The 12,585-nt window shown below is 47.6% G+C and overlaps 1 protein-coding gene across 1 annotated transcript in view; it reads right to left on the bottom strand.

Moving 5' to 3' along the window:
- LOC138638919 (zinc finger protein 665-like) overlaps nucleotides 1-11,909 on the bottom strand; it is a 67,671-nt gene extending 55,762 nt beyond the window's left edge. The window contains exon 1 of the mRNA XM_069728668.1: nucleotides 11,791-11,909. The gene's annotated coding sequence lies outside the window, so the exon portion shown is untranslated. The remainder of the gene's footprint in view (nucleotides 1-11,790) is intronic.
- Between the last annotated feature and the right edge of the window lie 676 nt (nucleotides 11,910-12,585).

The raw sequence follows: 12,585 nt of genomic DNA, 5'->3' as shown, positions 1-12,585 counted from the left end.
TCGAGACAGATCGGTGATCTGTCAGAGTGCTGTGCAAACTGGCAGATCACCGATCTGTATTGTCCCTCCCTGGGACAAAGTAAAAAAGTTCAAAAATTTTTTTTTACAAGTGTGTAAAAAAAAAAAAAACCTAAATAATGAAAAAAATATATATATATTATTCCCATAAATACATTTCTTAATCTAAATAATAAAAAAACAATACAAGTACACATATTTAGTATCGCCGCGTCCGTAACGGCCCGACCTATAAAACTGTCCCACTAGTTAACCCCTTCAGTAAACACCACAGGAAAAAAAAAAAACGAGACAAAAAACGCTTTATTATCATACCGCCGAACAAAAAGTGGAATAACACACGATCAAAAAGAGATATAAATAACCATGGTACCGCTGAAAGCGTCATCTTGTCCCGCAAAAAACGAGCCGCCATACAGCAACATCAGTGTCACGATTCACACCGTGACTGTCACCCCTACGTCACGGGTCGGGGTGACTTTGGGCCAACAGACGGCTATCACATGTGCAGGGGGGCTTATCTTAGTTATCCCTCCACTGCTAACAATGTGATGAGAAAACACACACAAGGCTATTGACCTCTTAGTTTACAGCAGGGGCTTATTCTAGGTATCCCACTGCTTTTCTATATACCACGAACTGCAGGGATTTATGTATATCCCGCTTACAGTTCCACTTAACACTTGCAGCTCTCTGGCGCCCCCTTACTCTCAGGTCAGATTAGGTACTGCACCCTGGGTAATTAGTCGCCAGAAAGGCTGCCTGCTATGTACTGGCTATTGGGAACGCTGCAGCGATGCGATAACTACTCCCACTCAGGCAGGAACAATAATTATCAACGCCGCAGCCGCTACAGCATCACTCAACAGTCTGCACACGGTATCACTGCCACCAGCTTCGATTAAACGGGTCCGAAGCTAACCCAACACAACAGTAACAGTAGCGTATTTCCCTTCAGAAGACTTAGGGTACAGTTTAGAACAGGAGAACGAACTAATATTAAATATTACATCCCATAAAAATTAGGCAGTGCTTTATCAAAAATATTTTATAAAGATGTTACAAATGAGACAATTGCAAATATGTACAAGGGTAATTATGAAATAAACAGGGATTAAATGAGAAAATGTAACACTCACATGTTCAAAGCATGGCAGGCAACCATACGTCCCAGCTCATTGGACGTGCTGCTGGCTTCAGGAGGAGACAAGAAATCAAGCAGAAGTGACTCCTCAGAGCCTGCCAGACACTTAAAACCTTAAGGCTGTGACATCACAGAAAGGCTGGTTTATCCAGACCCTCCTCTCTCTACATTCTGAGTAAACTTTAAACTATTTTCTCTGATTTCTATATCTTCCCCACAAAACATGTCAGAGTCATAACAAACCCATCATTCATCTCGGATTAACGTGAGCATTCTAATGAGATCAAATATGTCCTATCTGGGATACATATTTACAGAGAAATCCCTACTTCTTTACCAGATGGAGTTAGAAGCCCGAGTTTCAAGGGATGGGTAGATACGCCGAGTGGGAATACGAATATATATTTTCGTGTTCTTAACGTAAACATTGTGCATAATATCGTACAAAAACCAAACAAAGAATCTTTCATGAATTTTGGAGCCATATTTCCAGTTCCAGCTGGAGGAAGATTCTAACCTGGTCGTAAATACCTTTCGGCCATAAAACTCCCCCCAGTACATTGGCAAAGCAGCTCTTGGCTGAGTGAAAGGGAAGGGGGGGGGGGGGCTTTTTAGCCCCCAGTCTGCTGCAAGAGAAACTACTTATATAATATTTCATACTATATCGTGACAAAAAAGTAAAAAAGTTATAGTCCTGAGAATAAAGCGATGCCAAAATAATTATTTTTTATATAAAATAGTTTTTATCGTATAAAAGCGCCAAAACATAAAAAAATGATATAAATGAGGTGTCGCTGTAATCGTACTGACCCGAAGAATAAAACTGCTTTATCAATTTTACCAAACGCGGAACGGTATAAACGCCTCCCCCAAAAGAAATTCATGAATAGCTGGTTTTTGGTAATTCTGCCTCACAAAAATCAGAATAAAAAGCGATCAAAAAATGTCACGTGCCCCAAAATGTTACCAATAAAAACGTCAACTCGTCCCGCAAAAAACAAGACCTCACATGACTCTGTGGACTCAAATATGGAAAAATTATAGCTCTCAAAATGTGGTAACGCAAAAAATATTTTTTGCAATAAAAAGCGTCTTTCAGCGTGTGACGGCTGCCAATCATAAAAATCCGCTAAAAAAAGCTATAAATAGTAAATAAAACCCCCCTTCATCACCCCCTTAGTTAGGGAAAAATCAAAAAATTAAAAAAATGTATTTATTTCCATTTTCCCGTTAGGGCTAGGGTTAGGGCTAGGGTTAGGGTTAGGGCTAGGGTTAGGGCTAGAGTTATGGTTAGGGCTAGGGTTATGGTTAGGGCTAGGGTTAAGGCTACAGTTAGGGTTAAGGCTACAGTTAGGGTTAAGGCTACAGTTAGGGTTAAGGCTACAGTTAGGGTTAAGGCTACAGTTAGGGTTAAGGCTACAGTTAGGGTTAAGGCTACAGTTAGGGTTAAGGCTACAGTTAGGGTTAAGGCTACAGTTAGGGTTAAGGCTACAGTTAGGGTTAAGGCTACAGTTAGGGTTAAGGCTACAGTTAGGGTTAAGGCTACAGTTAGGGTTAAGGCTACAGTTAGGGTTAAGGCTACAGTTAGGGTTAAGGCTACAGTTAGGGTTAAGGCTACAGTTAGGGTTAAGGCTACAGTTAGGGTTAAGGCTACAGTTAGGGTTAAAGCTACAGTTAGGGTTAAGGCTACAGTTAGGGTTAAGGCTACAGTTAGGGTTAAGGCTAGTTAGGGTTAAGGCTACAGTTAGGGTTGGGGCTAAAGTTACGGTTAGGGTTTGGATTACATTTGCGGTTGGGAATAGGGTTGGGATTAGGGGTTAGGAGTGTGTCAGGGTTAGAGGTGTGGTTAGGGTTACAGTTGGGATTAGGGTTAGGGGTGTGTTTGGATTAGGGTTTCAGTTATAATTGGGGGGTTTCCACTGTTTAGACACATCAGGGGCTCTCCAAACGCGACATGGCGATTCCAGCCAATTCTGCGTTGAAAAAGTAAAACAGTGCTCCTTCCCTTCCAAGCTCTCCCAAGTGCCCAAACAGGGGTTTACCCCAACATATGGGGTATCGACGTACTCAGGACAAATTGGACAACAACTTTTGGGGTCCAATTTCTCCTGTTACCTTGGGAAAATACAAAACTGGGGGCTAAAAAATAATTTTTGTGGGAAAAAAAAGATTTTTTATTTTCACGGCTCTGCGTTATAAACTGTAGTGAAACACTTGGGGGCTCAAAGTTCTCACAACACATCTAGATAAGTTTGTGGGGGGTCTAATTTCCAATATGGGGTCACTTGTGGGGGGTTTCTACTGTTTAGGTACATTAGGGGCTCTGCAAACGCAATGTGACGCCTGCAGACCATTCCATCTAAGTCTGTATTCCAAATGGCGCTCCTTCCCTTCCGAGCCCTCCCATGCGCCCAAACGGTGGTTCCCCCCACATATGGGGTATCAGCGTACTCAGGACAAATTGGACAACAAATTTTGGGGTCCAATTTCTCCTTTTACCCTCAGGAAAATACAAAACTGGGGGCTAAATAATAATTTTTGTGGGAAAAATTTTTTGTTTTATTTTTACGGCTCTGCATTATAAACTTCTGTGAAGCACTTGGTGGGTCAAAGTGCTCACCACACCTCTAGATAAGTTCCTTAGGGGGTCTACTTTCCAAAATGGTGTCACTTGTGGGTGGTTTCAATGTTTAGGCACATCAGTGGCTCTCCAAACGCAACATGGCGTCCCATCTCAATTCCAGTCAATTTTGCATTGAAAAGTCAAACGGCGCTCCTTCGCTTCTGAGCTCTGTCATGCGCCCAAACAGTGGTTTACCTCCACTTAAGGGGTATTGGTGTACTCAGGACAAATTGTACAACAAGGTTTGGGGTCCATTTTCTCCTGTTACCCTTGGTAAAATAAAACAAATTGGAGCTGAATTAAATTTTTTGTGAAAAAAAGTTAAATGTTCATTTTTATTTAAACATTCCAAAAATTCCTGTGAAGCACCTGAAGGGTTAATAAACTTCTTGAATGTGGTTTTGAGCACCTTGAGGGGTGCAGTTTTTAGAATGGTGTCACACTTGGGTATTTTCTATCATATAGACCCCTCAAAATGACTTCAAATGAGATGTGGTCCCTAAAATAAAATGGTGTTGTAAAAATGAGAAATTGCTGGTCAACTTTTAACCCTTATAACTCCCTAACAAAAAAAATGTTGGTTCCAAAATTGTGCTGATGTAAAGTAGACATGTGGGAAATGTTACTTATTAAGTATTTTGAGTGACATATCTCTGTGATTTAATTGCATAAAAATTCACAGTTAGAAAATTGCGAAATTTACAAAATTTTCGCCATATTTCCGTTTTTTTCACAAATAAACGCAGGTAATATCAAAGAAATTTTACCACTATCATGAAGTACAATATGTCACGAGAAAACAATGTCAGAATCACCGGGATCCGTTGAAGCGTTCCAGAGTTATAACCTCATAAAGGGACAGTGGTCAGAATTGTAAAAATTGGCCCGGTCCATAACGTGCAAACCACCCTTGGGGGTAAATTGGTTAACTGCATAAAGTGTATGAGGACATGATACGAGGAACCTGATTATGTTTTTTTTTTTTTTTTTATAAATAGGCCACACAGGGATAGTTAGGTTAATGCATTGAGGCGGTAGGCCAATCTGAACAAATGAGTTTTTAGGGTACGCTTAAAACTGTGGGGAATGGGGATTAGTCGTATTAACCTAGGTAGTGCATTCCAAATAATCGGCGCAGCACGTGTAAAGTCTTGGAGACGGGAGTGGGAGGTTCTGATTATTGAGGATGCTAACCTGAGGCCATTAGCGGAGCGGAGGGCACGGGCAGGGTGGTAGACTGAGACCAGAGAGGAGATGTAGGGTGGTGCAGAGCCATGGAGTGCTTTGTGGATGAGGGTAGTAGTTTTGTACTGGATTCTGGAGTGGATGGGTAACCAGTGTAATGACTGGCACAGGGTAGAGGCATCGGTGTAACGGTTGGTGATGAATATGATCCTGGCTGCAGCATTCAGGACAGATTGGAGCGGGGAGAGTTTGGTAAGAGGGAGGCCGATTAGTAGAGAGTTACAATAGTCCAGACGAGAATGAATAAGTGAGACAGTAAGAGGTTCTGCAGAGTCGAAAGTAAGAAAAGGGCGAATTCTAGAAATGTTTTTGAGATGCAGGTAAGAAGAGCGAGCCAATGATCGGATGTAGGGGGTGAAGGAAAGCTCGGAATCAAGGATGACCCCAAGGCAGCGGGCATGTTGCTGGGGAGTAATGGTGGAACCGCACACGGAGATGGCAATGTCAGGCAAAGGTAGGTTAGTAGAGGGAGAAACACTAGGAGTTCAGTTTTTGACAGGTTCAGTTTCAGATAGAGGGAGGACATGATGTTAGAGACAGCGGTAAGACAATCACTGGTGTTTTCTAAAAAGGCAGGCGTGATAACAGGAGAAGAGGTGTATAATTGGGTGTCGTCAGCAGAGAGATGGTACTGGAAACCAAATCTACCAATAGGGGCAGTATACAAAGAAGAAGAGGGGGCCTAGGACTGATTCTTGAGGAACCCCAACAGTAAGGGGAAGGTGAGAGGAGGAGGAACCAGCAAAACATACAGTGAAAGATCGGTCAGAGAGATAGGAGGAGAACCAGGAGAGAACGGTGTCCTTGAGGCCGATGGAGCGGAGCATAGTGAGGAGGAGCTGATGATCCACAGTGTCGAATGCTGCAGAGAGATCCAAGAGAATTAGCATGGAGTAGTGACCATTAGATTTAGCTGTTAGTAGGTCATTAGAGACTTTAGTGAGGGCAGTTTCAGTAGAGTGTAAAGAGAGGAAACCGAATTGTAGAGGGTCGAAAAGAAGTTATGAGAGATAGCGGGTAAGACGGGAGTGGGCCAGGCGTTCCAGGAGTTAGAGATGAAGGGAAGATTAGAGATAGGTCTATAGTTACACAGTTTTGGTCGTGGGATGGTTTTTTAAGTATTGTATGAGGAGGGAAAGATATCAGAAGAGAGAGAGGTTGAATATTTTTGCTAAGTGAGCAGTGACAGCAGGGGAAAGGGATTGGAGGAGATGTCAAGGAATGGGGTCACTGGTGCAAGTGGTCGGGCGAGAAGATGCAAGGAGCCTGATTACTTCTTCTTCTGTGACTGGTTTAAAGTCAGAGAGTGAGCTAGATTCAGTGGAGGAGAGAGGACAGTGCATGGTATGAGGGAAATGGGAGATAATTTCCGGTCGGATATGATCAATTTTTTTTCTCCACATTTGATCCCATTACAGAAGAAGTCTCCAGTGACACACTGACAGGAGACAATGGCTCCTGCAGTATTATCACTGAGGGTTCAGTGGCCTCTCACTTTACGGCACTGCTGTGTGAGAATTTTCCCACGCAGCTGTGCCGCAAGTGACAGTATGAATTATACTGTACTCACAGCGGCGGAGGGAAACAGTTCGGAAGGATTTCTTCCGTCATTGTATCCCGGAGGCCCTGGAAAGCGGTGGCATCTGCCGATGTGACAGCTCTCCACGGGAGATCCAGGAGTGGGTGATAATACAGAAGTGGTGCAGATGTTTCTATTATACGTTTCCTCTAATTGTTCCACTCCTGGTTTTGGCTACAAATACTGATGTAAAATACTGACCAGATACTGCTGGTGTGATAGCAGCCTTACATGGATTGCATCAGATCAGGGAGTATATGGTGTTTCTTTATTTTTTCCAGGTGATCGAGGGCTTCGGGGACTAGGCGATTGGTGATTATGTACTGTATGTCTATGTGTGTGTGTGTATGTGTTCTTTTTTTTTGTTACACTTGAACACAGTAGCTCGATGATGGGACTACTACTGTCCCATCATCCGGCCACCTGCCACTGTAGCAGACATAGCCGGATGGGACCTCCAGTCCCATCGGACGATGCCTGCTTACACACAGCTGCGCACATACACACACAGTCATACACAAACACTGGCACATAGCCCCGCACATACACACACACAGTCATACACAAACACTGGCACATAGCCCCGCACATACACACACACAGTCATACACAAACACTGGCACATAGCCCCGCACATAGTCTCTGCACGCACACAGTCATACACAAACACTGGCACATAGCCCCGCACATAGTCTCTGCACACACACAGTCATACACAAACACTGGCACATAGCCCCGCACATAGTCTCCGCACGCACACAGTCATACACAAACACTGGCACATAGCCCCGCACATAGTCTCTGCACACACACAGTCATACACAAACACTGGCACATAGCCCCGCACATAGTCTCTGCACGTACACAGTCATACACAAACACTGGCACATAGCCCCGCACATAGTCTCTGCACGCACACAGTCATACACAAACACTGGCACATATTCTCCGCACATAGTCTCTGCACACACACAGTCATACACAAACACTGGCACATAGCCCCGCACATACACACACACAGTCATACACAAACACTGGCACATAGCCCCGCACATATTCTCCGCACACACACAGTCATACACAAACACTTGCACATAGCCCCGCACATAGTCTCTGCACGCACACAGTCATACACATACACTGGCACATATTCTCCGCACATAGTCTCTGCACACACACAGTCATACACAAACACTGGCACATAGCCCCGCACATAGACTCTGCACACACACAGTCATACACAAACACTGGCACATAGCCCCGCACATAGTCTCTGCACGCACACAGTCATACACAAACACTGGCACATAGCCCCGCACATAGTCTCTGCACGCACACAGTCATACACAAACACTGGCACATAGCCCCGCACATAGTCTCTGCACACACACAGTCATACACAAACACTGGCACATAGCCCCGCACATAGTCTCTGCACGCACACAGTCATACACAAACACTGGCACATAGCCCCGCACATAGTCTCCGCACACACACAGTCATACACAAACACTGGCACATAGCCCCGCACATAGTCTCTGCACGCACACAGTCATACACAAACACTGGCACATAGCCCCGCACATAGTCTCTGCACGCACACAGTCATACACAAACACTGGCACATATTCTCCGCACATAGTCTCCGCACACACACAGTCATACACAAACACTGGCACATAGCCCCGCACATAGTCTCTGCACGCACAGTCATACACAAACACTGGCACATATTCTCCGCACATAGACTCTGCACGCACACAGTCATACACAAACACTGGCACATAGCCCCGCACATAGACTCTGCACACACACAGTCATACACAAACACTGGCACATAGCCCCGCACATAGTCTCTGCACGCACAGTCATACACAAACACTGGCACATATTCTCCGCACATAGACTCTGCACGCACACAGTCATACACAAACACTGGCACATAGCCCCGCACATAGTCATACACACAGTCATACACAAACACTGGCACATAGCCCCGCACATAGTCATACACACAGTCATACACAAACACTGGCACATATTCTCCGCACATAGACTCTGCACGCACACAGTCATACACAAACACTGGCACATAGCCCCGCACATAGTCTCAGCACACACACAGTCATACACAAACACTGGCACATAGCCCCGCACATAGTCTCTGCACACACACAGTCATACACAAACACTGGCACATATTCTCCGCACATAGTCTCTGCACACACACAATCATACACAAACACTGGCACATATTCTCCGCACATAGACTCTGCACGCACACAGTCATACACAAACACTGGCACATAGCCCCGCACATAGACTCTGCACGCACACAGTCATACACAAACACTGGCACATAGCCCCGCACATAGTCTCTGCACACACACACAGTCATACACAAACACTGGCACATAGCCCCGCACATAGTCTCTGCACGCACACAGTCATACACAAACACTGGCACATAGCCCCGCACATAGTCTCTGCACGCACACAGTCATACACAAACACTGGCACATAGCCCCGCACATAGTCTCTGCACACACATAGTCATACACAAACACTGGCACATAGCCCCGCACATAGTCTCTGCACGCACACAGTCATACACAAACACTGGCACATAGCCCCGCACATAGTCTCTGCACACACACAGTCATACACAAACACTGGCACATAGCCCCGCACATAGTCTCTGCACGCACACAGTCATACACAAACACTGGCACATAGCCCCGCACATAGTCTCTGCACACACACAGTCATACACAAACACTGGCACATAGCCCCGCACATAGACTCTGCATGCACACCGTCATACACAAACACTGGCACATAGCCCCGCACATAGACTCTGCACGCACACAGTCATACACAAACACTGGCACATAGCCCCGCACATAGTCTCTGCACGCACACAGTCATACACAAACACTGGCACATAGCCCCGCACATAGTCTCTGCACGCACACAGTCATACACAAACACTGGCACATAGCCCCGCACATAGTCTCTGCACGCACACAGTCATACACAAACACTGGCACATAGCCCCGCACATAGTCTCTGCACGCACACAGTCATACACAAACACTGGCACATAGCCCCGCACATAGTCTCTGCACGCACACAGTCATACACAAACACTGGCACATAGTCTCCGCACACACAGTCTCCCCCTCCCGATCTGCAGTGTTTCTCGCTGGAACATCCATAACATTTCCACAGATCTTTATTAAAGCTGTGGATTTGTCTGACACAATAGAAGTCAATGGGGGCAGAAATGCTGCAGAAAATAATGGACATGCTGCGGAAAAAAAAACGCTGCAATTCCGTGCGCTCTTTTTCACAGCATGTGCACAGGAAATGTCAACTTCACATAGACTAACATTGCTTGCGCACTACAGTGCGGATTTGATGCAATTCCGTGTGTCCAAAAATGCTGCGGATCCGCATCAAAATCTGCAACGTGTGCACACAGCCGAAAGAATCCGCTTCTATGTTGGTGGAAAAACCTCCTCTCCTCCAGACGCAGAGAACGTCCCCTTGTGCCCGAACAGATCCTCAGCGAGATATTTGTATATACTGCTTCATGTAAACGCCCACAAAAGACAAGGGGGCGGTCCCTCAGTATGGACAGACAGGCACTATTCCAGAGGAGACAAGGGGGCGGTCCCTCCGTGTGGGGACAGACAGGTGCAATCTCCAGAGCAGACAAGGGGGCGGTCCCTCCGTGTGGGGACAGACAGGTGCAATCTCCAGAGGAGACAAGGGGGCGGTCCCTCCATGTGTGGATAGACAGGTGCAATCTCCAGGAGACAAGGGGGCGGTCCCTCCATGTGTGGATAGACAGGTGCAATCTCCAGGAGACAAGGGGGCAGTCCCTCCATGTGTGGATAGACAGGTGCAATCTCCAGGAGACAATGGGGCGGTCCCTCCATGTGTGGATAGACAGGTGCAATCTCCAGAGGAGACAAGGGGGCGGTCCCTCCGTGTGGGGACAGACAGGTGCAATCTCCAGAGGAGACAAGGGGGCGGTCCCTCCATGTGAGGACAGACAGGTGCAATCTCCAGGAGACAATGGGGCGGTCCCTCCATGTGTGGATAGACAGGTGCAATCTCCAGAGGAGACAAGGGGGCGGTCCCTCCGTGTGGGGACAGACAGGTGCAATCTCCAGAGGAGACAAGGGGGCGGTCCCTCCATGTGAGGACAGACAGGTGCAATCTCCAGGAGACAATGGGGCGGTCCCTCCATGTGTGGATAGACAGGTGCAATCTCCAGAGGAGACAAGGGGGCGGTCCCTCCATGTGTGGATAGACAGGTGCAATCTCCAGAGGAGACAAGGGGGCGGTCCCTCCATGTGTGGATAGACAGGTGCAATCTCCAGAGGAGACAAGGGGGCGGTCCCTCCATGTGTGGATAGACAGGTGCAATCTCCAGAGGAGACAAGGGGGCGGTCCCTCCGTGTGTGGATAGACAGGTGCAATCTCCAGAGGAGACAAGGGGGCGGTCCCTCCGTGTGTGGATAGACAGGTGCAATCTCCAGAGGAGACAAGGGGGCGGTCCCTCCATGTGTGGATAGACAGGTGCAATCTCCAGAGGAGACAAGGGGGCGGTCCCTCCATGTGTGGATAGACAGGTGCAATCTCCAGAGGAGACAAGGGGGCGGTCCCTCCGTGTGTGGATAGACAGGTGCAATCTCCAGAGGAGACAAGGGGGCGGTCCCTTCAGGTGTGGATAGACAGGTCCAATCTCCAGAGGAGACAAGGGGGCGGTCCCTTCGTGTGGGGACAGACAGGTGCAATCTCCAGAATTGACAAAGGGGCGGTCCCTCCGTGTGTGGATAGACAGGTGCAATCTCCAGAGGAGACAAGGGGGCGGTCCCTCCATGTGTGGATAGACAGGTCCAATCTCCAGAGGAGACAAGGGGGCGGTCCCTCTGTGTGAGGACAGACAGGTGCAATCTCCAGAGGGACAAGGGGGCGGTCCCTCCCCCAGAGGATACAAGGGGGCGGAGCCTCCGTCCTGACAGTGTGCGGACCGCGGGGAGGACACACAGACTGCAGGGAGGGAGCAGAACACCGGACAACCGGCCACTCTGTGCCTGAGAGAGAGGAAGCCATGACTGCACAGACTGTGTGAGAGCTGCGCCCGAGTCCTGGCTGCTGTCACCTCACCTGATACCGCAGAGAGGCCGCAGCCGTGTGAAGACGTCCTGTGTGCGGCGGCTGACACCAGAGACAATAGCGGCACCCACTGCACTGCGAGACCTGCAGGACCTGTGGTGACGTCAGCACCATGTGACAGGGTGGGCGGGGCCTCTATCTCCATAGTAGAGCAGCGTCCAGTTCTGTGGCTCTTGTGTGGAGTGACGTCACTTGAGTGGGCGGAGCCGGATTCAGGCCAATCACCAGGGAAGGGAATGGCCACACCCAGTGGGCGGAAGTTCCTGCTCCGTTCTTCTCCCGCTGGCTCTGCTCCTCTGTGCTGTGGTTCCGCTGTTTCCCGGTTGGCGGAGGGATGATGCCGGTGCACAGGAGGCGCCTTCCTGTGCAGCTGTAGATGCCGCCGGTGATTGTGGCCTCTGACGACACCCGTCTATGTGACATTTATCCCGGTGATCGATCTCACTTATGACCATTTTTGCGGATCGCACCACCGCACATTTTTTCCGTCCATGCTCCTAGGACCGCTGGAATCCTCGGGATTTTCCGTTTTTTTTCCTTCCCATCATTTTTTTGTTTTTCCCTCCACATCGCCGCTGGGATTGTTTCTTCTTGACGCCATTGTGGCGCAGAGTCCATGTTTTCATCACCTCTTATTTTATTCCAATGTTCGGCGACAGATAATCCCGGTGATTCCGGCGTTTTGCGGTTTTTTCTCTTTGTGCCGTTTACAGATCAGATTCTTTTACATTTTGATTGGTCGGAGCTTTCTGAACACGGCAGTTCCAAGATTCTGTATTGTTTTTA

The sequence above is a fragment of the Ranitomeya imitator genome, chromosome 5 (genome assembly GCF_032444005.1).
Source record: "Ranitomeya imitator isolate aRanImi1 chromosome 5, aRanImi1.pri, whole genome shotgun sequence".
Classification (NCBI taxonomy): Eukaryota; Metazoa; Chordata; class Amphibia; order Anura; family Dendrobatidae; genus Ranitomeya; species Ranitomeya imitator.
Note: the sequence above shows the minus strand (reverse complement) of the source record. Positions and strands in the feature narration are given on the sequence as shown.